At 41.9% G+C, this 27,139-nt stretch overlaps 1 non-coding gene across 1 annotated transcript; it reads left to right on the top strand.

The window, feature by feature from the left end:
* The first annotated feature begins 15,581 nt into the window (after window positions 1–15,581).
* On the top strand, window positions 15,582–15,685 carry LOC115068205. Its single transcript, XR_003847581.1, has one exon. It is a non-coding gene; the product is annotated as a small nucleolar RNA U13 (small nucleolar RNA).
* The last annotated feature ends 11,454 nt before the right edge of the window (window positions 15,686–27,139 follow it).

Genomic DNA, 27,139 nt, shown 5'->3' with positions numbered 1-27,139 from the left:
TTGGATTATAGGAAGGTCTTTGCCCCCGCCCTCTGGCCCAAGAATCACCTGACAGATTTTTATGTACTGTTGCTACTCTAACAAGAGTCATTGCTGGCTTTGGTAACCAAATCCCCACCTGGTTTCTAATGGTTGAACCATTTCATTTCCTTTTGCCTTCAGATTTGATTTTAAATGAAATAAATTACATTTTTTTTCTTTCTGATAAAGTAGCTTTACTTCCCGGACTTGAGTGAAATGTGGCTGTTTCTTTGACAGTTGAGTGTATTTGTTATCTGAATCAAGCCTGTGCCTTTCCCTCAGTCTCCAGAGCTTTTTTTTTTCTTTTTTTATTTTTATTTTTTTACATTTTCTCATATCTATATTTGAATACACACCAAGTATAGATAATATTGTGGATGTTGTAAATGCAGAAACGATTCCCCACTCCCCCAAAATACCTGTGACTAAAGTCACAGAACACATAAGAATGTTAACTTACATCATAAATGTATTTTGCAAATGAAATCATAATGAAAATAGCAGAATATTTTGGATTGTCATGTTTGGGCAATAACAATCATGATGATGCTTCTCAGTGAAAAAAGGAGACTCTGAGGGGGCATTCAGGATGCTTTGCTACAAGAATGAGTGTGGTCTGTAGATACTGAAAAAGCGAAAGAACCAATTCTCTCTCCAGAGCTTTTTGGACTGTGGGACCACCTCTCATGGGAGGTGAGTCTGTGAAAGGTCCACACAGCTGTGTCTGGCACCTAACAGGCACGGTGAGGCCTTCTCAATTCCTGTAGGGCCAGGTTATGCTCACTTTCCATGGAGAAGTTAATTAGTTAAGCCAAGGCTTGGAGAGTAGAGTGGAAAGGTGAAATTCAGTAAAGAAGCTTGAGCCTTAATTTTCCAGTATAGCTCTATTTACTTCTTACACATGCCTGGAAAGAGTCCAGAGAAACAGGGATGATCAGGTAGCACTGTGTCTACAGAGTGCCCCCCACCCCCTTCTCTAAAGTTTAATTCAAATGTGATCACAGCCAACTTTCACTAGGAAGGTAGTTTGCATATTTAAATAGGCAGATCAAATCTCAGCACTGTTGTATATTTTTCTACAAACTTGTCAAGTACATTTTTGGTGACTTGAGGTTTTTAGAAGGTGAAACAGATGGTTACTCTTTTAAAGCAAGAAACAGAAGATGGTGGTGACTGCTCACTGTGAGTGGGTACACAGCCTGGTCTTGAAGTGGGTTGAGACCATGTAATAGGAAGAATTCTGTGCACATTACTGATGGAGGGTTACCAGCAAGGAGGCTGGATGCAACTTTCAGGATTCACAGCCTACGTGCTGACAAATGGACTGCTTAAATTTCATATTAGGCTTTTTGTCTTTAAAGCAGAAGTTCTTAATCAGCCTTAGAAATGCTGGTTTTATCTCTTTGGCATTAGCTCACATTTAGGGATCATGCTGTGGTTTGCCCACTGTCGGCCTGGAATTGCTGGGAGCAGTGCCTGGAGGGGCTGAGCAATCTCCCATCCCAAGAATATGTAGGGGGGGGAGAATTACAAGAGCAAAATGAACCAGATTTTTAAGAATCCCCAGTGAAAGCTCTGAACCAGTGAATACTGGAGACCTAAATACCTCAAAGTAGTGAAACTGTCCCTTATCAGAGCAGACAAATAGTATTCCCATCAGCAAGACCCCACCTGAGGGGAGAGACAGAAACCTTTAGGGTCAAACTAGAGCAACAGAAATCAAAATACAGTGAGAGCAACCACGCCCAGTGGAAAGAGGCACAGGACTGGAGACGAAATGTCTCCAAATAGCACTTACTACTGACCCATGATGTGTTTGTGGAAACAAAATTAGAACCATTTTGCTGTGCAGAAACTCAGCTCTTGTATGCCCTATCTTAGCAGAATATAGCACGGAGAACAGTGGTCAAGAATTGTGATCGACAGCCAGCAAGAAATGTGTGAATGATGCTTGCATATTTCACTCAGCATCCATGAGATATTTCATTTGAAATTAAGACTTAAGGTAAAGAGTTAAACTCAGTGATCTGTGAAAGAGTTATTTCAGCTAATTATTTTGTGGACTATTGGAAAATTGATGTGGAAAATGTGTTGTACCTCACAACTGAGATGAAAATACTACAATTACATTTTATAGACAAAAGTTTTGGAATGATTGTCTGTGCCTTGGAGGTAATTTGTGGGACAAAAATGTTGGAGAAGAAAAGGATTAAAAATAAACATGGCCTCACACACATTTACATTCTCACATATGTGCACACACCCCTACCTGTACACTCATTCACAGACACATAACTCCCACTCTCATGCCCCACGTACATTCACATATCCAGCACACGCATACACAACTCATGCTTGTTACACACAGATACACAAGCAACGATTTCCTGTTTTATTTTTTCTTCCTTTTTGTAGGGAGTGGGTTACAATGGAAGCAATCGGAACCCAGGGCCTCGCGCTGGGCCAGGCATTGCACCCCTGAGCTAGATCCTCACTCCTGCTTGTTACCTCACTTATCTATAGAAAGAGCTGTGAAAGGAGCGGCTACTCTTCCTGTTTTGACATTTCTAAGTATAAAGTCTACCCAGAAGGTGGAAGTGGCAGCAGCAGAAATCTAGTTTGTGGCATGAAATATTCTCAACAGAATGCGGACTTTGAGAAAGCTATTTTATCTGATACAAGTCACCAAATGACTCATCCTCTTCCCCCTCTTCAAGTTGCCCTTAAGCACTAGGGCTTTCTGTGCTCATGCATTATTGACAAGAACGCCCCTGCTCAGTTCCCACGGGACGCTGCATGAACCCTGTGGTGAACTAGCACTTTAGCAGGGAAGTCAGTGAGCAAATCTATTATTTCATTAGCCCAGCAAGCAAACAGCTGCTTCCCACCTGCTTATGGACTAATGGTCACTGACAAGACTCATTAGGCCAGAACACAGTGATACCACAGCGCTGACCACCCCCACACTGAAGGAGAGATTTCTGAGACCCAAGAGATGAATTTGAAGAAGGAGGAAGGTCAGTTGGAAGGGAAGAAGTCCCCTTTCGTGAGACTGGCTGGAGATCACCGAGGAGACCCACCAAATGCATTGTTTGCTTTCCCACTTTGAAAAATACAGGATTCCAATGCACATGTCTGTGGGGTCCTGAAACTTGAAAGGACAGGCAAACATTGAGACAGTGAACAGATAAAGAATCAAGCCTTGGGTTTGGCGAGAGCTCTGTGTTCCCTAACATTTGTTTAGCTGCTGTGTGAAGCTTTTTATAAGCGAATGTCAGGGTAGGAAGATAAAAGTGTTCCCTGTGGCACCAGCTGCCCACTGGGTGTTGGGTACTGAGGAAGAACTGGACGTTTTGTGAGAGATCATGTCATTATGTGGGGATTTCTTTGCAAACTTTGAAAGAAATTGTGGAAGAAGGAACATGAGATTATCTTTTCTTTCTACTTTTCTCACTTTGACTGAGGAATTGAGAGTGGGGAAAATTAACTGTTATCCACCCTGTCCTGGGCCTTTGAACCTTGGTGAGAGGAAAGCAAAGCCCTGATTTATTGTAACTGAGAAGGACAATGGGGGAGATTTAGAAATTTGGATCATGAAGGTCCCTTGGGGTCATCTCTGCCACAGTTTTCCTGTTGAGGAATCTGAGTTTTCCAGGTCAGAGTCACTGTCACCTGATTCAGCAGGTCACAGAAGGAAGAGGTCTTGGCCCAAGTGCCAAGTACTGAGGTCAAGGAAGAAGTCAAGTGGTCTCAGAAGCCAGTGGGGCAGTGGTAGGTTTGGAGGGGTTAAGTGAATCTCAGGGCAGGTGGGTGGTCAGAAACACTATTCAAGGAGTTGTCATTATAAGTTACAACAGAGCCCAGACCTGAAGAATCCCTAGGCAGTTAGAGTAAGTTGGCTTCACAAGTGACCTACACCCATTTGATTTGGAAACATAAGCAAGTACAGTTTGAACTGGAAAATTTGTATGTTAAAGGACAGAAATGGGTTGGGGATATAATTGGTTAAGAATTAGCGATCACACCTAGATATTCATCTTTACATTTTGAATACATGCATCTTTGAGGATGGCAGGCATAAGCCCTGGGAATGACCACCCCCCCGACCCCCTCAGCACTGCATAAATCAGGTATGGTAGAATATACCTGTAATTCTAGAATGTGGGAGGTAGAAGGAGGATCAGAATTCAAGGTTATTCTCAGCTACATCTTGAGTATAGGCCAGCCTGGAATACATGACCTCTGTCTCAAAAAACAACAACTAACTAAAAACAAACAAACAAACAAAAACAAAAACAAAAAAACCTCAAAAACCGAACTTCTGCCTAACAAATCAGAAGTATCTAACAACCCTATAATTCTCTAATTGAAGGCTTTCTAATAAGGTAGATCACACAAGGCAACTGTGTTGCTATAACCAATCAAGGGTCTTCTATGTTTGACTCTGTCTGTACTTTAAAGTCTCTTACCTTGTGCTTTCTCTGTGGAGCCGTGAACTACTTTTGGATCATGGCTGCTTGATTTATGAATTGTTGTTTGTTCGGATAAACTCTTTCAAATTTTATTATGCCTCAGTTTAACCTTAACAGAATCAACATTATAACTAGGGAGATGTGGACAGAGACTTACAAGAGCCTTTCAGGACAAATCCCCCATTTTACTTTTGGGCTTAGGACTTGGACTTTGCTATTTTCCCCTTGTACTAAGGTGGGTGCCTAGCTTAGCAGATCTGCCTTGCTATCATCCTTATTCACCAGACCACTCAAAGCTCTTCTAGAATCACAGAGAAAGACCCAGATTTCCATCTGTGCAGAAATTTTCCTATTTCACAGAGTTCTAGGGCTTTCTTAGAGAGAAAAGGAGGGTACTGATCTTCAACTTTCCTTTACCAAGGTGCTAGCTGCATTTCAGACTTTCTTTTGGGAAAAATCAGGGACTTTGTTGATGAACAAAACATTTGAATAATCACATCCTTATCTCTCATCATTTTACAAATCAGTACTATGAGACCTAGGTCAGTCAACTGATGATTTTCCTAAGGCTCCACAGTTAATGATCTACATCAAGTTACAGTTCTACTCTCTGAACAACATGGGTAGTTATGGTGCTTAAAGCCAAAATAAGACAAGATGTCCCAGGCCTCACGTGCCTAGTTATATCTGTGTCACACTAGAGCTGCTTCCATGTTGGTCACAACTGAATCATGGCAGAGCAACACATGGATAAGTTAACAAATTCTTTTTTTATTATAAGATTATATGATTTTTAATATTTTATTTCTTATTTTTATTTTATGTACATGAGTTCATTGCCTGCATGTGTGTAAGTGTCTCCATGTGGTTTAATGACCACAGAGGCAGAAGAGGGCATTGGATCCCTTGGAATTGGAGTTACAGATGGTTGTTAGAGTCATGTGTGTGCTAGGAACCAAATCTGGGTCCTATGTAAGAGCAGCCAGTGCCCTTGACCACTGAGCCTTTTCCCAATTACAAAAGGCCTATTTTGATGACAAAAGGCCTATTTTGCAGGCTTGCTTATTATTTGTAAACATAACCACACTTGAATTCTGGTTTTAAATAACTGAATTGATGCCTGAATTTTGACCATTGTGGGCCCTTTTACATTTTTCAGAGCATACTTTCAGAAAAAGAAAATAGCTCTATTTGTTGATCTTAGAAATGTGCAGAATCATGGGGTTGGGGAAATGGCTCAGTGGTTGAGAGCGCCAGCTGTTTTTACAGAGGATCCTGGTTTGGTTCCCAGCACCCACATGATGGCTAACAACTATCCTTAACTCCAGTTCCAGGGGATCCGACACCCTCTTCTTTCCTCATTGTAAATATTGTATGCACATGGTGCAGTTACATACATGCAGGCAAAACACTCATACACATAAAAAAATAATAAATAAAATATTTAAAAAAATGTATAAGGACCTGGAGAGACGGCTCAGTGGTTAAGAGCGCTGGCTGCTCTTGTAGTAGATCTGGGTTTGATCCCACTACCAACATGGTTGCTAACAATTGACTGTAACTCCAGTTCCAGGGAATCCAACATCCTCTTCTGACCTCTGCAGGCATTGCACTATATGGGCACACTTACATATATTCAGGCAATATACTCATACACATAAAAAAATTTAAAATGTATAGGATCAAAATATATGATAGTCTCAATTAATAAAAGTATTAAAATGTATATTAAAATATATAGGAATTTTTAACTTCCTTCTATTTTCTCTTTCCTCTTTAAGTTTGAAATCCTCTGTCATTTGTTCATCATTCATTCAACTTTTAAATATTGTTTATCAATGTGTGATAGCTATAGTATTTATCTTCAATAGGAAACATCAGCGCCACACAGTTACTGTCTAGAGGTGTGCTGTAACACTGAATAGCATTAGCCAACCAGTATAAAGTAGGTACATCATAGAAAAAGTTTAAATTTGAGATTATTGTTATTTTCTCCAGTGTTTGTTTTCAAAATTTTCTGGAACACTTCCTGAAAGTTTGAAGTTGCTACTGTCTTCTAACATTAAAACACGTGTGACAGCTACGAACGTGAGCAAGAAGTGCTCTCTACCTTCGTAAGTGCATTCTGGAATTATATAAAAACATTCTGGGATCTAGAAGGTAGAGCAAATAAATTAGACTAGACACACAGGCCACAGAATGGCTTTTCACAAATGCACATACTTTCAGAGCAATTTTGAGGGAGTGAGAAGCTGTCAATGAAAAGCAACAGGCAGGGCAGGGTGAGCATAACTTTTGAAGCTTGAAGCTGTGCTGGAAAGACAGTCTTTCTCTTTTGGGATGTCTGAAAGGAGGAAAGTACATCTGTGCTCTGCTAAAATGAGGGGAAGGAAATAAGGGCTGACACATTGTAGAGGATGCTGTGGTCTCAGATGAAAGATTGGACTCGGTTGTTCAATTTAGGGTGATTCGTGGAAGGATTTTAGCAGTGGACTGGCAGAGAAGGGAAGGAGTTTAGTGACAGAGACAAAGTAAAAGAACTGTGAGTAAAGAAAAAGTGACAGTGATGGGAAAGCTGGGCATGGGGTAGAAGTCTGCAGTTGAGAAGGTCAAGAAAATTAAGTGCTCAGTACCAGGATGTAGCATTAATCATCCATTTTAAGACATGGACATTATTCATAGTGTTTTCATGGATGAAGACTGATAAGAAAATGGTCAGCCTCAGATCTCCAAATCCTCATCAATATCAGGGGGTGCCCCGAGTTTGATGAAAGAGGTCTATAAACTCAAGGCTTGGAAGCCTTAGCATTGGGGCTGGTAATTCAAATTAGGAGAGGCATGTTTTTGAGGATTATTGAGGATATAAGGGAAAATCTTTTCTTCCTCCAAATTCTGTGTCAATTCAGAAAGGATGGGAGGCTGAGATAGTTCCTCTTGATAAGGGATTTATTTATGCTGACAGTTCAAGGAAGAGGGTCCATGAATTTTAAACATAAATGATTCTAAATGCTTAAGGAAAGGGCTCTGAAATGATTACTGACTGTTGCATAAAGAGAAATGGAGGAGCAGATCCTGATTGCTTGATATCTTCTGCCTTTTCTCTGGGCTACAAAGATATTTGTAACATTCCTTTTCCTGTTAAAGTCTCTCATCTTAGCACTGAAAGCACAATTCCATCAATCTGCTCTCAACTGAAGCTTTGTATTTGTAATCTCATGGATATTGGTTCATCTTATGATGCTAAATATTGGAAGCATTAAAGTATAATCAGACAGGAATGGTTTTTCTTTTCATAGTTTATTCAGATAAATGTGTAGTCTGAGTAATTTTTAAAATGTTTTACTTATATTTTTCCTTTAAGAACCAATGAAAATGCAAAACAACAACAGAACCCCAAAGCTAGAGCAACATTGCAGTATCATCATCAAAGATGCAGGTATTCCAAGATGTAATCATATGAATATCTGAGTATGATCCATAACCATCATCAGCCAGGTAGGGCCCAAGACCTCCTCAGTCATAGGCTTTGCACCAGGTTTGCTGTGTTAGGCATGCATTCCTTCTTGTGGAACGGGCCTCAAATTAGGAAAGGTTGGTTACCCTTCTTGTACGTTGCTTTTCTATTGCTGTGATAAAACTCTAACCAAGAATAACATGGAAAGGACAGGGTTTATTGCATCTTATACTTCCAAGTGGCAGTCCATCACTGAGAGAAGTCAGGGCAGGAATTCAGGCAGGTACCTGGAGGCAGGAACTGAAGCAGAGACCATGGAGGAATGCTGCCTACTGGCTTGCTCCCCTGCCTTCTGAGCTTTCTGTCTTTTTTTTTTTTTTTCCAATATATAGATTTAATTGAATTGATTTGCATTTCATACAATGCATCTTAATCATATTTAGATACCTTCCACTGTCTGCATCGCCGCCCCCCCCCCGCCATAGCCTGCCCACTGGTTTCCATGCATTCTGTCATATGTTAAGGCCTATTGAGTCAAATTAGTGCACCCAGATGCCCCTCAGTGTTCTTGTACAACCCAGACTCACTTGCCCAGGGATGGCACCACCTACACTGGAAAGGCCCCTCCCATATCAATGAGTAATCAAGGAAAAGCCCCACAGACATACCCACAGGTCAGTGTGATAGAGGTAATTCCTTGATTGAGGTTCCTCTTCCCAGGTGTCTCTAGTTTGTATCAAGTTGACAAAAACTAACCCATGCACCCTTGTAACAGTCCTGTCACTATTGCACCAATTTGCACATATTGCCTGGTAGTTGACATTGTAGTTCACAGAATTCACAGCATGGTAGGATCATTGATGCTTTTATCTCCTCAGCAGGCTGCATAACACCATCCAACACTATGAAATCTAGCCAGTAGAGAGGAAACTCTCAGCTGGGTTCTAGCTTGATTTCTGTACTATATTTCTTTTTTTATGAGGAGAATAATTTTCTTCATCACCAGCAGAAACTAAATGTACTTGCTATTTATCTTAATAATTAGCATTAATTTCCTCCATTGCAAGTAGTAGCCTGATGTGAAATGACAAAATTTTACTTTACAAACTGGTCTTTTTAAAAAAATATTTTATTTATTATTTTTATTTTGTGTATGAGTGTATTGCCTGCATGTATGTGAGTGCACCCAACAAGATTGGTCTTTATAAAATGTTTAACTTTAAAAAAGATTTCAAACTTTATTTTTTGAAAATTTTGTAGATGGATACAATGTATCTTGATCTTACCCACTCCTGGTCTTCCCTTCCAGCTCCTCATAGGTCCCCCCAACAAATCCCTCCCAAATTCACATCCTTTCTTTCTTTTTTTGCTTTTTAAAATATAAGCCACTGAGTCCCTATGTGCATGGGTGTTGGGCCAACCACTGGGGCCTGGGAAACCTACCAGTGACCACAACCCCAAGAGAATTCATGCCTGACACTGTACATCTGATAAATAAAAAGTACTCCATGGTTGAGGAGGTCTTAGGTTCTGTGGTGGTGGGAGGGGGGTGATTAACTGCCTTCTAAATATTTATGTTTATACCCACAGATTTGTGCTGCTCTCAAGTTTGGTCAGCAATGTTTCTTCTTGCAGTGAGCAGTGATTAATGTAATGACTCCTAACTGTTCAAAGCGTTGAGAATAAGTGACCATTGAGTGTTCAACTGTATATGAGTTATTTGTATCAACATCCTCTACGACAAGGTTCAGGGAATATTGGATAGAGGGGGAGAAAAGAGTAGTGCCAGAGCATGCAGAGGAATGTTTTGAAATCCTTCTGACATGATGTAGTTCTTGCACACATGGCCTCTCCACTTGAGACTCCCCAAAGCCCTGTCTTACACTCATCTGGGACCCTATGGTCCTTCTCCTTGTTCCACTCTATTTCAGACTCCCCAGCTACCTGCCAGCCAGAGACCTACCAGTTGCCCCCCTAGGTGGGAAGTGTGCCTCCGTTCTTAGTAAATTATTTTTAAAAGCAAAAAAAGCAGTAACAGGTCTTAAAACTGAAACTAAAAATGAGTTTATGGTCACAGGTGTAGTGAAATCTCAGGGACTCCTAAAAAAATCTTTGAAGACATGAATGAATAAAATGTGATTATATTCTCTGTGGCTTTATTATTTTAAAGGAACACTTGGGTCTAATTTATCTGTAAAAATTATTAAAGTTATCTTTTCAAAAATTATTTATTTATTTAAATTATTTTTATTTTATGTGTATGAGTATTTTTCCTGCATGTACGTAAGTGTACCTGTGCCTTGCAATGCTCACAGAAGCCAGAAGAGGGAGTCAGATTCCCTGAAGCTGGAGTCATGGACTGTTATTAGCCACCATGTAGGTGAGGGGAACTGAATTTGGGTCTTCTGCTAGAACAGCCAGTGCTCTTAACTACTTAGACATTTCTCCAGCCCCTAAAGTAATCTTAAAGGGCTTTGATTTCTTTTGTCCATGAGTAGCTCAGAACTATTAAAAAAACAGAAGGATTCAAATTATTTTTACATCAAAACATGCATTAAAATTTCTACATATAAATATAGACATAATATTCCATTAATAACAAAGTGTATCCTTTATGTTCACTGTTAGTTTAACATGGAGCAGTTGAATCATCTTTTCTCTCTGGAAAAGCTCCTTCTCAAGGTTTTAAAACTATTGCCCTTTCTACTAAGGGCAATCTACATTCCAGAATAATAGGCTCTGGACAATTATATATATATAAATTTTAGCTAGGGGCTTCTGGGCAAGATTTTGCTTTTTCAGAATAGGTCAGGTGCAACAGGGGAGCTCTGTCTCTGACTCTTCTGTTTTTCTGCTCCACATGCTATTGTGTGTTCACAGTATCTGCAGAAGCCATCTTTGTATCGACCCTGAAACAGTCCTGGGTAAAAGACATCACATTTAGGGTGATGGAGGACATGGAAAGATAGACTGGAAGGATGAGGACAAACCTACATCTCTCATTACATTACTTTCTCCTGCATTAATTTACAGTGACTCATCTAGTGCATTATTGAATGTGAGACAATGAAAAGTTGGCCTTAAGACCCTATTGGCAGCTGATAAGTATTTGGTACCACAATTTTCTGACTTATTTGCAGTTGCGTGTTTGATCAGTAAGCAAGCAGATGTTTAAGTTCAGGTTTCTGAATTAAAAGTCCCATTTTTCTTGTCCATGCTGCCTCTCTACACAGCCATAACTTGAGAAGTAAATTATGCACATATGGAAGTAATACACTCCCATTTTGAAGCATTCCTCTGATCCATGGGAAGCTCTGTGTGTCTCACAACTCTACACTCACTCTGTTCAGTTTGTCCAGCTAGAGGTGAATTTCCCTTGATACTGAATGAACTTGTCATTAAATCTCCACTTGTCTCATTTTGACTTCGAGTCAAGACACTAAGCATTGAATTTTTCTTCCCTGATCCTTATAAAAAAAGTCATATTGATATATTTCTATACTTCGCAAGCTTGTTGAATAGGAAGGCTTCATGAAATAGGACTCAATTTCTTGTCAATGTATGATTGTGTGTGTATGTGGGGCTGGGGGGTTGTATGTGCATGTGTATGCAGTATGTGTGCATGTGGAGGCCAGTGGAGGATGTCAGGTGATTTCCTCTCCTGCTTTCTACCTGTTCTTTTTGAGAAGGGATCTCTCAGTGAACGTTGCTATTTTGGCTTGGCTGACTGGACAGCCAACTCCTGGACTCTGCCTGTCTCCACCATTAATGTTGGGGTTACAAGTAGTCATGTCTGATTTCACATGGGAATTGGGGATTTCAATTCAGGTATTCAGCTTTGACAAAGGGCTCTTTTCCTCACTGAGCCATCTCCTCAGCCCCAGTATCTTCTTTTTTTTTTTTTTTTTTAAAGTTGTGGTGGTTACATGGGTATTCAATGATTTCTGCAAGCATTTAACAATGACTACTCATAAGAGAATAGGTAGATCATCTTGCAAAGTGTGCCCAATTTCCCCATTGATGGATATTTGGCATGAAAGCTTTTATATGAAAGAGGAGATAGAGTCTGAGGGAGCTCAAGATTCCTGTCCAAGTTGTCATAGCTCAGTGGGGAAGGGTTTGGAGTTTATTCTGTTACTTTAATAAACCTTTTCATATATAAAAATTAATTTTATATGAATTTAGTTCTTGACATTCAACTTATTTTTCTAATATATAAAATGCCTGTATACAAATTACATGTTTAATAAAACCCACAATTAGATGCTACATTTTGACTTGGCCTTGTGTGTAAGGAAATGCTGTGCTTCACATCTTTCTTCAATTTGCAGTGGTGATCGGGTATCATTTTTTTCAGTTGATTTATCTCTGTCTCAATATCAAGGGTTCTAGATAAATATGAAGATATTTGCTATGGATGCAACTGAAATCTAATCATAGTTATTCATGTTCTCAAAGAAACCACAGAGATTCTCCTGCCAGAGTTTATGACCTAAACCATGAGTCCCCATAAGAAAGAATATGGGAAAAATCAGGGGTCTCCTGGGAATACCAAAAAACTGAGCCATGAAGGAGCAGAGGTTTGAAAAGATGTTTATTAGCAGAAAAATTAATGATCTTAGGCCAGTGGCACCTTGAGCCCTGATCAATCAGATCTATCAATTTATTGAAATAAAGAATGTGGCCAACAGATTGGTTGGTTGAGTAGGTGGAAAATAAGACTAGATCTGAAGTTCTTTGTGCTGTTTAGCTGGGGCTTGTGTGAATGAGCTGGCTCTCTGGGCTGGCATGTTACTCCTGTTAACCTTGATTATACATTGATTGTTTTCTATGTCAAGTACTTACATCATTTTCTTCTACCTAGTATGCATTTATTCCTCATAAAAACTTAAGAATTTAGATCGTAACATTACCCCTACTTCATACACAAAGATATTAAAATTGAAGGGAGTCAATTGCTTGTCTAAGAATCTTCTAACTAGTAAATGTCAGTGTTGATACTTGAAGGACATTGGATCTTCTTGATCTCAGTCTTGGCTTCCTGGATTTCTTTGTTTTATGAAAATTTATATAGCAGTACACTTTAGGTACATGCACTTTTCTGCATTCATGTTATGTTTCAATGAAAACTTTGAAAAGGAGGCTGGAGAGATGGCTCAGAGGTTAAGAACACTGGCTGTTCTTGCAGAAGACCCGGGTTCAAATCCCAGCACCCACATTGTAGCTAACAACTGTCCATAACTCCAGTTCCAGGGGATCTGACGGCCCTTCTGTCCTCCGTGGGCATTGCCTGAAACGGGTGCACTTACCTATATGCAGGCAATACACACATACACATAAAAAAATGAAAAATAAATAAAATATTAAAAAAAGAGAACCAAAAAAAAAAGAAAATAAAGAAAAAAAATAACTCAATAATTCACACTCATCAAGTATGGGGTAGACATGCTCTGAAGTCTTTATCTTTGATTTTAAGTAATATTGCCAGATAATAAACACTGACTTCCAGAAGTCACCTAGGAATTCTCATTACCTGCCGCAGATGGCTGTTGTGTGCTTTAAATGAGTCCCCTGAGATATGTGTATGTATGCATGCAAATGTGTCTGTAGACTATCTTCAGTTTCCATATTCATGAACTTTCCTAGTTGTTCAAGTTTATTTGAAACCCCTAAATCAATATCATGGTGCAGTCATCTGTGACCCTGCAGTAGGTGGCCAACATTTGAGAATCACCCAAGGCCTGTGTCCCAGGTGGTGGTCTGCCTTCTTACGTCAGCTTTCATACTGTAGCCAAATGTTGCCTTCTTGATGTTTTAGTCATTTTGTCCACATTTTTGTGGGTTTTTTATTATGATTTCACAGGTTAAAATGGTCTCTCCAAGGGTAGTGGTGAAGTCTTTTCTAGTGTTCCTAAATTTGGGAAGTCTGTGAAGTACCGTATAGAGAAAATATATTTTAGGTAAACACGATCCAGATGTGAGTTATAGTGCTGTTAAGAGTAATGTTAATGAACCCACACCTTGCATTAAATAAGAAACACATATAAAATCAGATTATCAATTAACTGGTTGACACAAATTGATCAGATGCTCTTAGGAACCTAACTGGATTTCTTCTAGGAACAGTGGCCCAGTAGTCACTAATTTAGTGTTTCTGATAACTTGATAGAACCTAAGTATAAAAAAAAAGATATCCAATCGCATATATATATATATATTTATAGATAAAGCTATGAGAACAGTGCCTATTGACATAATAAAGCAACTGATAAACATGTTAACTGTTATTACCTAAATATCTGAGTAGACTTGCTCTCCGGTCTACTGCCAAGAAAGTCGATGATCTATTTTTGAATGTAAGTAGCACTGCTACCCCACAGTATGGAAAGTGAAACAGTAAACAAGTAAGTAAGAAACAGTAAACAAAAGAAACCCCACTCATGGAAGTTGACGTACAGCATGAAAGATCTCTGTTTACCACTTCATGTACAGCATCAAGTACTTGACACCTACTTCTTAGTATGCACTCAATGTTTTCTGAGCTATCTTGACATCTTAACTAAAAAGCGAATGTATGATAAGCATAAAGCAAAGTTCAAAGTTCAGTTATAGTAAAATGGATATGTATGCCAATGAGTCATGGGTAGTGGATTTCTGTGAGACTTGTCCTTGTCCTGAAACTTAATATGCTATAAATAAAATGTGCCTTGATTGTGACATAAACAATGAGAAATCTGCCTGGTATAGGAAATAAACACATGCTCTAGACTTCAAGTCAATACTGTGATAATCCAATTTTTTCTAGGCTAAGGAAGCAAATCTGTTCTGTTGGAGTGCCAACTAACTACGTGATCTGATTGTCCCAGTTATCCTGAGCCAAAAAAAGCAAAATGGGCTTTTTAGTGCCCATTATGGAATATCGAACATATTTTGTGTCAGTGTGACTGAGGAAAAAGCCACTATTAAAAGCTTTCTAGACAATTTCAGTCTGGTTACTGGACTTTGAGAAGCATTCTCCAGCCTAGAGTGGAAGGCCAAAGAATTTGGAGAGCATGCATGCTCTGAGCTGGTTTTCTTTAATGCAGCATTTAAGACAATATGACCAGTGCACAGAGCAACAGAGACCTGATTAACGAGAGGATGGACTTCAGGGGGAGAGGGGAGCAGGAAGGGGCCAGCACAGGGGAAAGAAAAGCTCACTTTATCCCAAAGAAACAGCATCATTTTAGGGACTTCTATGGGGTAAAATAAGCTTTTTCTTTCTTCTTATTTTTTTATGATCCATTGTATATCAAGTCCCTGAATCAATCTTTGCCATCATTTTGTCAAAGAAAACTCAGTGCTTAAGAGTAGTGAGAAGTCATATCTGGGCCATCAACCATCCCACATGGATGTCCGGTTTCCAGGTGAGTGACCTGGAAGAAGGATCAGGAAGCCTGTTCCAGAAACACTGGGAAGTAAGAGGCAGAGGGTAAGGTGTGTCTAAATTAAATCAGATTTCCTCATATGTAAATGGGCTTCATTATTTCTAAAACTCCTTTTCATTCCTAATATACAATAAACAAGTGAAAGAAACATGATTTTTTATGGTAGAACAGAAATAATCTCAGAAAAAAACAAAACAAAACTATGAGATCCTTTTTTTGGTTCATAAGTATGATGATTGGGTATTTATGTGGTTGTGTGACATGTGCCACCCTCAGACCTTGTTATGCATTGGCATGTTACCTGTCTGACATGAAAACAGAACAGAAAACAAAACAAAACAAAAACCTATGAACATGCCCACATCATGTGCTATTACTGACATATCGTTCTTGAGGTACTAAATTGCTGCTTTTCCAAGGGAGAGTTCTAGGGCAGAGCTAAAAACACAAAGGCTGCCAGCAGTCATGTGGAAGCTGTAAAGTATGCTGCTCAGCTCTGCCTTTAAGAAAACTCATTTCAAGCTGGAGCATTGGCAAACAGTGTTCATGGGCTTTATCTTCTAACTGGACACATGCCAAGGACTGAGAATTGTGGCACTAGCACTAGGTCATTCCTGCAGAAAGTGAGGGTCTTCCATGGGAACCTTTGCTACAGAGCTTACCATCAGCCTGTACTAGTTCTCAGAGATTGCTTCACCTTGACGGCCCAACTACCGCTTTCTCTCTGTCACAGATGCTAAAACTCAGCCAGAAGACCGTCTCCAGCTCACTCCTGCTCTCCCCGTCCCCTTCCTGCTATCCTTCTCCTGTCTCTTGAATCTATAATTCCATCCACATGTCTGTTTGTAGAAATAATGAAATGACGCACACCATTAAAGGATTTGCTTACTCAGCGAGACCCAGGCAGAGAGGAGGAGGTGAGTTACCTGTTCCTAAACCTGGTCACTGGGTGCACCCTTTGTGCATGCCGTGGACTTGTTAGAATTAAACCAAGTACAACTGACACAGACTGGCCTCTCCTTGGGCAGTACCCAATGGGGTCAAACGTATCAACCTGATATAGACTAGGAGTGGAACATTGAAAGTCCATTGGTCAATTTGGGGTGAGAAGAATTAAACAAATTCTCAAAACCAACCACCAGCTGACTCCAAGTTTCCCAACTGAGAGCAAAGTCAGACAGTCTCAGCAGAAAAAGGAAAAAGTGGGATGCTGAACTACACAGTTTCTTTGGTATATTTTTACCAGACTCCTGGGCATAGCTCAAATCCCTCCTTTCTCCCAAATATACCCTGTGTTCATTTGTCCAGTGTCCCTGGATGGAGACAGGAACTTTCCAGGAAGGAATACTGGCTTAAGAGAGAAAAGTCTTGTGTCCAGCTCCCAAGCCTTGCTAAAGTTCACTGTGCCACTCTGATCAAGCTTCTCGAACCCACAGTGTCTTATACAATCAAACCCAGTGATCTAGAAGACAGCATATAGCCGAGCTCAACCATAATCTATAAAGCCACATATTGCCCCAACTTAAAAAAATCAACAACAAAAACAGGTACACAGAATATGACAACACCAAAGTGTATTTGAAGTTGGAGTAGTTTTCCTAACTCTGGCTAGCCTTCTTTGCAACACTAACTCCTTCAAAAGACTTTCCTGTGTATTCATCTGAATATTCCATTTGTGGAGAAGAAACATCATTTCTGGTTTAATGCAGGGCTTGGTTCACTTTAAAAAGAAAAGCACACTATTTACTATCGAAGTTTATAAAGAAGACAGATTATCTATAGATGAAGTTACTTCAAAATAGTTCATCTTTCTAAAAGTACAGCAAACATGCTGTGTTTGTGTACATTTACTCCCCCAAACATTAGCTACTAAGTTGACTATTAGATTAAAATTTTTAATAAAGAATTATTTTGTGAAAATAATATCTCATGTTGATTTCTTTCCCAAACTCTAAGCAATAAAACTTTATTAGATGGAAAATAGGTCACATGAATCAGGAAGCTCGTGAAGGACAGCTACTGGGAGAGCAGAGTGAAACAGCAGGCTCATTGTTCAAGGGAAATGGACGTAATTATCTGACAACTATTGGTGGTTCCCATAAGATACCTTTTTCCCCTCTTTGTATATTGGAAAGGGAGTTCCAATATTTTCTGCTTTTAATTTCTTTGTTAGCCATCAGCAGCTGGTGAACAAAAAAAGACAAAAAGGGAAAAAAAAGAAAATAGAATCACTTAGGTTTGGCCATCATATTATTATGTCCCCAAATTGCTCTGAGAGCAGACAGATGGAGAGCCAGCTGTAACCACACAGGACCAGGGTCTCGGGGGACGTTACACAAAGCAGTGCTGAGCACTGCTGCCTCCTAAGGCTCTTCTCCTCTGAGAACACAGCATCATTCACCAGTGATACCCTGAGCATTTTGTCTCAAACTGGGGGTGTTAATGTGTTCTGGTTCCCTGCAGACAGCAAAGAGGCTTTTCACCATCATTGACTTATCTGTATGCCTGCTCAGCAACCACCCCGTGAAGAGGTAAACTCAGCAGCAGGAGAGGGCTGGGCACTGCCACACTGCCCTCTGGTCCTCAGGAGAGGTGTGCAATATCCTTCTGGGAGGAGTGTGTCCTTAGGACATAAAGAGGAATAGGTACCAGCAATGGGAATCCTTTCCTCCACAACTCATATGATCCACTTCAGAAACTTGCTGAACACAGAATTATACTAATTGCGCATCTCAGTGACTGTTAAAGTGTGGTCCCTGGACAGAAGCATTGGCACCACTTGGAAGTATGTCAGAAGTACACAACCAGCAATGAACCTCAGGGCTACTGTGTAGAGCCCTTCAGAGTGAACCCATAGATATGTGTCTTAGCAAGCCCTCTGGATGATTCCTGTGCAGGTTGGGGTTTGGAAACTTCTATGCTTTCTACTCATGTTTCTATAATAATGGGATATTCTCAAGTTCATATCAAGACTCTTATTTTCATATAATTTATATTTGTAAAGCATTCCATACTACACATGAGCAAACACATCTAAGATGGAGTGGGTGCTTAAAGTCACCCAGTCAGTGAGTGACCAGCAAAGAAAGAGAACAGAAAGTCTACTGTACTGCACAGAAATGCAGAAATAGTGTTCAGTCTATCTAGATATTGCAGGAGAGGATGAAAGTCAGATCACCTGAGGCAGCTCTCGTACCTTGGTGTTGTGGTTTGGATTAGAAGTATCCCCCACAGGTTCATATATTTGAATGCTTGATCCCAGTTGGTGGCTCTGTTTGGGGAAGTTAGAAGACTTTCAGGACACGAAGACTTGCTGGAGAAAGTATGTGGGTTCCCCACCCCACATCTTACCTACTCTCTCTGCTTTCCTGTGTGCATGGGGATGGAATGTGATCACCCACTTCCTGCTCTGCTGCCTGCTGCCACGTTTTCCCACCATTATGGACTCTCCTTAGAACCTGAGTCAAAATAAAGTCTTCTATAAGTTGATTTTCATCATGCTATTTTATCGTAGCAACAGACAAGACACTAACATGCTTGGTAAATTCACTGTCCACAGAAGGCCCACATTCTTAGAAATCTGTATTGTATGAAATATGGGGAGACTGTAACTGTCTTGGGAAGAAGCCAAAGCCTAAGACACAGCAATCTCAGTACAAGTTCCATGAAATTCGCAAATTTGATACACAAACATGGTTGTCCCACCCAGCAGCTCCATACCCAGAAAGCCAGCCTAGGCATTTTGTTTCTGTTGCAAAAAATGAGGAGAAAATGAGCGTGTGTGTGTGCTTAGTTAGATAATTCATATGTCAAAATCACACCAAGAATAATCTAACTTGTGAGCATATAACCTGAAGTAACCACAGAAGCCAGGAAAGAAGAAGGGAACTATGGGGGGAGGGGAGGCAAAGGAGCTCCAAAGAGAAAGATAGTAAGACACAGGCACTATGAAGCGGGGAGTGGAGAAAATGGGGGACTTTAACTGGGGAGGGGAGGAGAAGGGAGGTACAGAGGGAGGGGAGAGACAAATAACACTAAGTGTGTCTGCAAAGGCAATAGGAAAGTGTACTATTTTATAAGTCTACTTGTAGGGTTACTATGCCACATTATAATTATCTGAACAAATAGCTTAACAAATTTAATTTCTAGGAGTGGGCCTGAACTCAAAGGACACTTGTTCCCCTAGATATCTCTTGGAACTGTCTGTCTCTTGGAAATGTGGTAATAGAATATCATGCTGAAACTCTGTCCCTGGAACTATGTTCCCCAAGTCCAGCCCCACTCATAATTTTAATCAAAATGGTTTCTCCAAATCTCCCTTCAGGTTGTTGGCCAGGTGTAAGTCAAATTCACTGCTGGGAGGTGCAGGTAGCATCTGATCCCCTCCTCCCACTGTCCTTATGACAACCTGAGAAAAGAATCCTCCAAACCCTGGTTTGAAGAATCTTAACAAGTTTATTGGACTTGCTAACTGAGCTTGGAGTGTGGGTTTACTTACAGAAAAGTGAGTGAGCCCCATTCATGGCTTTGTTCGAAAGTCCACACTCAAACATAAATCTCGTGGTTCCCAACAGCCTCACAAAATGGAGAAAAGCCAGCCTCATGGTTTTCCCAGATTTTATACCCTTAGTCCCTACCCTGCAAGCAGTTAAGGTCAACTGATTGGCTGGAAGAGGTAAGGGGAGTGGCTCCTTTGCAGAGCATGGGAAGGAGGCTGGACCATGGCTTGTCATCACAGGGTCAGAGGTGAACATCCGAGTCAAACTCCATCCCTTCCTCTGGCTCTTACAAAACTTTCTGCTTACCTCTTCCTCGAATTTCCCTGAGCCTTGGAGGGGTGGGGCAACCTTCCTCCCATTGTGGTAGGGCACTGGACTCTCCAGGTCTCTGCATCATCTGTTTGTCATGGGCTGATGGCTCAATTTAGTGGTATTTCATCTACTATAAAAACACAAACAACAAGAAGCAAGAGCATGTAAACAATAACTGCTATAATAGCTTATGGGCGAAAACATAAATGCCTGAATGGCCAGTACTTTAGCAGGTGCTTCACATCTATTTAACAACACAATTGCAGTGGCTTCTCCACTGGGGCCTATAAGCTCTCCTGCCACAGGGGAGTGGCTTGGTCTACAATACCAGATGTGTGCTCCATCCCCAGGAGCAGGTATTAGTTCCAATTGAAAATGAGCTGATTGTTCATACACTAGAACTAGATGAGCCACTATTGCACCAGCAGGAACGTCTCACTTCACATGTTGATAGTGCAGCACACGGGGTCCCTCATTGAATAGGATGATGGGGGACAATTCTCCTCCAGCCATCTGCATAGCACCTTCTGGCACTATGAAAGCCACCCATCCAGTGGCAGGGTTCCTTCTGGGCTTAAGGCTTTTTAACTGTTCCTTTAGTAACCCATTTTTCCTTCAATTAACCCTGCTCTCGTAGGATTGTAGGGAAGGTGGAAATAACATTGAACCTGATTATTCTCAGCCCAAGCTTGCACATCTGTACCTGTGAAATGAGTGCCTCTGTCACTATCGATCTGCCGTGGGCACACATACATGACACTGAGGTGTGTTAAGTCCCTTAATAGTAGCCTTACCTGTCACTATCTTGCAAGGAAAGGCCTGCATAAGGCCCGTGGCAGTGTCCACACAAGTTAGAGCATGCTTACCCTTCACTGACTGGCAGGGACCCTATATAACGTACTTGCCAGTCTCTCACAGGGGAAGCTAACTTGTGTACATGTCCCATCATGGCATCCCTCCTCCAGGGCCATAACCAGGAACATGCTTCACAGGCCTGGACAGCCTGTTGGATATCAGTATATCTTACTAGAATGCCAGCTGCTTTGCTATTCTCCATCCTGTGTCGGCTCCCTTGTGGCCCAACTTGATATGAATCCAGTGAGCTGTTTCTAGGGGAATCTGAGGGCAGATAGCCCTCATGTTGGTGAGGGCGGCCACATGGTAAACTACCAGGGACACTAACTCCTGCTGTGTTTTATTATATAAGTCCTTCCACATTTGTTGTCCTCATAGTGGCCATCCCATCACCTGCCAGTTTTCTTTCTCCCACTGGGCCATCCATAAGGTTAAGCCCTTAGATACAGCCCAACTGTCAGTACAAATTGTAACTGGCTAAAGCCCCCTTGTTATTACTATCCACACAGCTCTTAATTCAGCCCACTGACTGCTTTCTCCTTCTCCCCTCTCTAACCATATAGTGTCAGTGTTCATTTGTATTGCCACTGCTACCTATTCTTGTCTGGCATCCATGCTGGTGCCATTGGTATACCAAGCATCAGCTGGAATTGGGGGTGCCCCTTCTAGCACTCGGTCAGGTCTTGTTGGAGGGTCAACTATAGGAGGTGAAGGGAGAGGCTCTGTGCCTTGAAATGGCACAGGTCCTAGTACTGCCTGCATGGCATTGGTGATCGGGCTTGCTGACACCATCCCCTTGCTGTTGTAAATACGCATGCCATCTTTGCAGCATTTGGTTTTGTGCCACCCCTGACAGGGGCTTGGCTAACAGGCCCTCCACCCATCCTTTTGCAGGGTATGCTGTTTTTACAGTATTGGGGGTGGGGCCCATAATGGATTCCACCTGTTGCAATGCTTTGTACACAGTCAGCAGTTGCTATTCTAGAGCTGTGTACCAGGACTCCACCCCTTTCCATGATTGGGACCAGAACCCAATTGGGACCTTCTGTTCGGGCTGCTGTTGCCACAAGCCCCACCCATAACCCTCAGGGCTCCTGGTGACTTTCAAGAGGAAGGGACACTAAGGGATTGGGGCAACAGCTGCTTAGCTTGCCCAACCAGTACCTTGGCCTGCCCAAAAGCCTCTTGGGCCTTTACATCCCAATCCCATGTAGCACCTCTCTTTATTATACAGGGGATGGGTGACCTGAGCAAGGTGAGGTATAAAAATTTGCCAATACCTTAGAAGTCCCCCAAATACCTGTAACTGCTTAGCATTTATTGGTACGAGTTGTTGTAAGATTTTTTTCAACCACTGCACTGGGTAGCATGCCAGTTCTGCCTAACCATAAAACTCCTAAGAAATTTACTGCTGTACCAGGCCTTTGTACCTTATGTGGGTTGATTTCCTATCCTAGCTCCTTTAGGTGCACTTACATGCTCCCCAAACGAGCTTCCAAATCTGTAAGGCACTCAGAATTTAGCCTTATGAAGTTATATCATCTATGTAGTGGAACCTCCTTACAGAAGGAGGGCAGGGTAACAGGCTGGGTCCTGGAGCACCATCCCGTGACAAACGGGATGGGTTGAGGAGATAACTTTGGGGAAGTACTCTGAAAGTCCGTTTATCCTCCATTCCAAGTGAATGCAAATTGATCTTGGGATTCAGCAGCTAGGGGAATACTAAAGAAGGTATTAGCAAGGTCTATTGCAGCATGGAAGGACCCCATTTCCTGTACCAGCTGGTCAGCAGTGTAATGTTGGGCACCACTGCATGAATGGGAGGCACCACCTTTTAAAATTCCCAGTAATTTACAATCATTCTCCAGGAGCCATCTGGCTTCCTGATAGGCCAAATGGGGCTATTGAGAGGGCTTTGGGCTGAGTGGATAAGCTCTACCCACTCTAGTTCCTGGATGCTTTCTGTAGTTTCATCTAGACCCCCAGGCAGCCAGTACTGTTTGATATTCACCAGTCTCGGTGGGGTGGGCAATTTGGCGCCATTCTTGTCCACCTCCAAGTAATGGCTTTTACTGTTCACACCCTCAGCCGAAACTCTCCCACAGTGGTATATAGGGTTTGACCCAGTAGGGCATACACCCCTAAAATGTTCTCTCTCGGGGAGAGATGCATACTTGTACTCCTGGGGGGGAATAACTGCCCACTCCCACAATGAGTCTAGTTCACTTGTATGGTTTTAGCCCCATATCCATACACTGCTATCCATTGGCCATGGTGTTTTAGGGATTGCCATGAATTAATATACACTCTGCTCCAGTATCCACTGGGGCCCATGTGTTTTGTATATTAGTGGGGGACCAATAAAGCCTCAACTTGACATGTGGCATCTGGTCACCCAGTATGGCTCTCACCTGTGGCCAACCTTGGTAACCCCTTCAATGCAATGGCTGGGGGGGGGCCCCATCCAATGAGGCTGCCTTCCTCTAGAGCAGGGGGTTGTGGTTGGAGTTACCCACACCTCCTGGTCCCCAGTTTCTCTTACTTCTGTGGTGAATTGCTGGTCAGATCTTAAAGACTTCCATAGGCTCACCAGCACAGCATTCGGTTGTCTGTCAATTTTGTCCTAACAACTCCTGCTCTTCGCAGATCCATCCACATCTGTGTTCTAGAGACATGGAGGGGCCCCTTTTCCCTTGAGTCTACTCATTTAGCATCTTTTGAACCCTGTTTACATGTTGGTCTAAATCATTTAAATCTGCCAGAGCCTCACCAGCCTCATACAGGTCACGCCCGACCATGGGGCTTAGCATTACCACAAAAGTTCCATACCAGTCTTGTGGACCTTGCTGAATCAGTTTCTTTCTTAAGTCTCCTGTAAAATCAGTCCTGTCTGGGCCAGTGAACTGGGCATCAAATACAGCTTCCCTCATACCTAGTTCCCTCAAGAGGGCTTCTCCTTCCTCTATGGTTTTCCAGTCTCTAGTAATTCATGGGAATCTCAGCTGGAGATACCCATGTGTCCCTAATGGCTTGTATGAGCCAATCCTTATGGACTTATTTCCCTCATGCTGCCTTAAATTCTGAAATCTTTGTCTCAAAGAGGGACGAGTGGCCCTTGCTTCTCTGCTTCTGTAGAACTTAAAATGATCCCTTCTGCCCCCATGTCCCATAGCCTCACAAGCTAGATGGCCAAAGGCTCCTTCAAAGCTTGTTTAAATGTCTTTCCCAGTTCTAATAGCTCTGGTGCTGAGTATTCTCTGATTACCATGGTCTCCTGCACTGGATTATTGTTAAGACCTCCATCAGCATGTTGGACCATGGATTTTCCCTTTCTTTGAGTTAAAGGTCGAACCTGAGGAGCATCTTCTACTATCTCTACGTGAGTTCCTTTTTCCTCACTGCCTGAGTCTTCCCAGGGGTCCCAGGATTTAGGATCCCAGAATGGGCCCTTTATTATCATTCTGATCTGGGCTTTTTCTCCCTTTTGACCTCCTAGACATAAAAAAAACAGCATGCTAACACCTCCACCTCTTTTTCTCTCTTATCTAATTTACTGGCAAGGTCAGAGGCCAGTGCTGAAGAAGCTAGCCTCATATCCCTCTCCTGCTCTAATTCCTCTCTAATACCTTCAGTTTTGCTTCAGGCTAAGGCCTCCACTTGGGACAGATTTCTTATTACCAATAGCAGCGGCTAAGCGGCCTCTGAAGCCATTTGTTGACATTTCTGTCCCTAGTGTGCTATTCCCAGAGCTTGCAGAATCTGTTCCAGATCTTCTGCTGTTTTCAAGGCATCTCCATACTCACGTGGTAGCCCCCACTGGTCAAGCAGGTGTGCCACTTCATATCATCTACAAGACGGCTGCCACCCTGGGGTTTCTCCCATTGACATCATCTGCTTCGGTGACCTTACCCTACTTACACATCGCACTGTCCACTGCATTAACCATGCCACTGCAGCCACCCCCACCAAACCTATGGGAATGGCCCACCAGGTTAACATTTCCTTGGCCCACACTCTCCCCTCATCCTACTTTACTTTGGTTGTTGGTCTCTTTCCCCATGTCAGGGACATCATAGTCACTCTTCCAAAACTCATTCTTGGTTTCATCATATCCTACTGGACTATGCCAATTGTAAGTCAAATTCACTGCTGGGAGGCACATGTGGCATCCAATCCCCTCCTCCCACTGTCCTTATGACAACCTGAGAAAAGAATCCTCCAAACCCCAGTTTGAAGAATCTTAACGAGTTTGTTGGACTTGCTAACTGAGTTTGGGGTGTGAGTTTACTTACAGAGGAGTGAGTGCCCCTCCCCATTCACAGCTGTGTTCGAAAGTCCACACCTAAACGTAAATCCTGTGGTTCCCCACAGCCTCACAAAATGGCAAGAGGTTGGCCTTGTGGTTTTCCCAGCTTTTACACCCTTAGTCTCATAGTTTTGGAGAATACTAAGCAAGCTGATAATGGAGAACATCAATTGAAGGTCCAACCCCAGCTTAAAGGCCTAATAATCACAACAATGGCTGGCACAGAAAACTATACTGGTGTAGTAGTGACACTTTTATCTTGGGGGTAATCAACAGCTACCTAACTAAACCTAAAACCCACTCAATGGGAGGGAATTCATGTGTGGTACTATAAACATAGCCAAAGACATCACTGGAGAGATCATAGATCTTAGAGAAAACCCCAACACTGTCATATCCCCAGACAAATGTAATTTCTTACTATGTGTTAAATAAGAATCCTTGTATTCATAGACAAATATGCCAGTCACCACTCATCAAAGAAGCTTCTTTTGCAACACATGGAGACTATCACAGAGTTCCAGAACTGGTCACACACAGAGATTGAGTGTCTGTGAAATGCCCATCCCTACTTGACACATCTACAATGGAACCTCTACACCTAAGACTTGTGGAACATAGTGGAACAAGGGATAGAGAGAATACTAATTTATCTCTCAACTTTCATCAACAGAGCTCCCTCATGCAAGAGAGGGCAATGAACCCAGGGCTCAGGAACCATTGTAGAAGGGGCAAAAAGACTGTTAGAGCCAGGGGAGGAGGTGCGTGGCCATATGGAAACAGTTTTATGGTCTCCTGGGACCTTACTCATATGAACTTACAGCAATGGTATCAGCATGCACAAGACCAGGCAAACTCAAGAAGATAAAACCCAGCATACAACTGTGGGAATGGGCAACAGGTCCCAGTCTTAGCCAAAGAAGTATCGGGCAGCTCATTGCAATTGGGTGAGGAAGAGCCTATCTTCTTTAAGGGAGGGACTCTAGATAGGTTGACCAGACATCAGTGGATCAATTTGCACTGAGGGACATCAGGGGACAGTAACTTGACTTGATAGGCCTTAACACAAATGACAGAATGCATGAAATCTAGTGGGGTGGCTATGGAGGATGCCGATGGGGAAGGGGGTATAAAGAGGATTACAATGTTGTGTATGAAACACACAAAAATTCAATAAAAACAAAAACAACCCCCCCCCCGACAAAAAACATCCAAACAAACAAGACCCAAAATGGTTTCCCCAGCTTCGGTGTGGGAAGTACAAGCTTGGCTCCACCCTACTCTTGACAGACCACTGGCCTTTTCATCCCTAGTTCTAGAGTATCTCCTTCACCTAAGGTCATGTGTCTTTCCCAATCTGTACTGTGCAATGGAGATGGGTGTGCTTGCTTTTAGTGCTTTGGTATGTCAATTCTCAAGCACATCCACATTCAGTCATTCGTTATCTCTTTGGGTGGAGTATTAAATTGAAGTTCCTAAGAAATAAAATCAGGTGCCCAGGTCACATGACACAAGAGCACATGGTTTTGCTGGTGTTAACTAAAAGTCATTAGTCCAGATTGTGCTCATTTATAAAAGTCATTCCCATACCTATTAAAATACACATGTGAGTGTGTTCGTGTGTGTGTGTGTGTGTGTGGAGGGGGGCAGGAGGCTATCTAACAAAAATCCTAGTATAAGGCAAAGGAAATCTCTCTTTGTGTTGTTCAGGGTAGTTCAAGAGATTCCCCAAACAATATAGGCTATTGCTATCGCCTTGGTTGCCTCCCAGAACTTGAAGGTAAGACCTTACT

The sequence above is a fragment of the Nannospalax galili genome, unplaced genomic scaffold (genome assembly GCF_000622305.1).
Source record: "Nannospalax galili isolate Female #2095 unplaced genomic scaffold, S.galili_v1.0 scaffold207, whole genome shotgun sequence".
NCBI classification, from domain to species: Eukaryota; Metazoa; Chordata; class Mammalia; order Rodentia; family Spalacidae; genus Nannospalax; species Nannospalax galili.
Note: the sequence above shows the minus strand (reverse complement) of the source record. Positions and strands in the feature narration are given on the sequence as shown.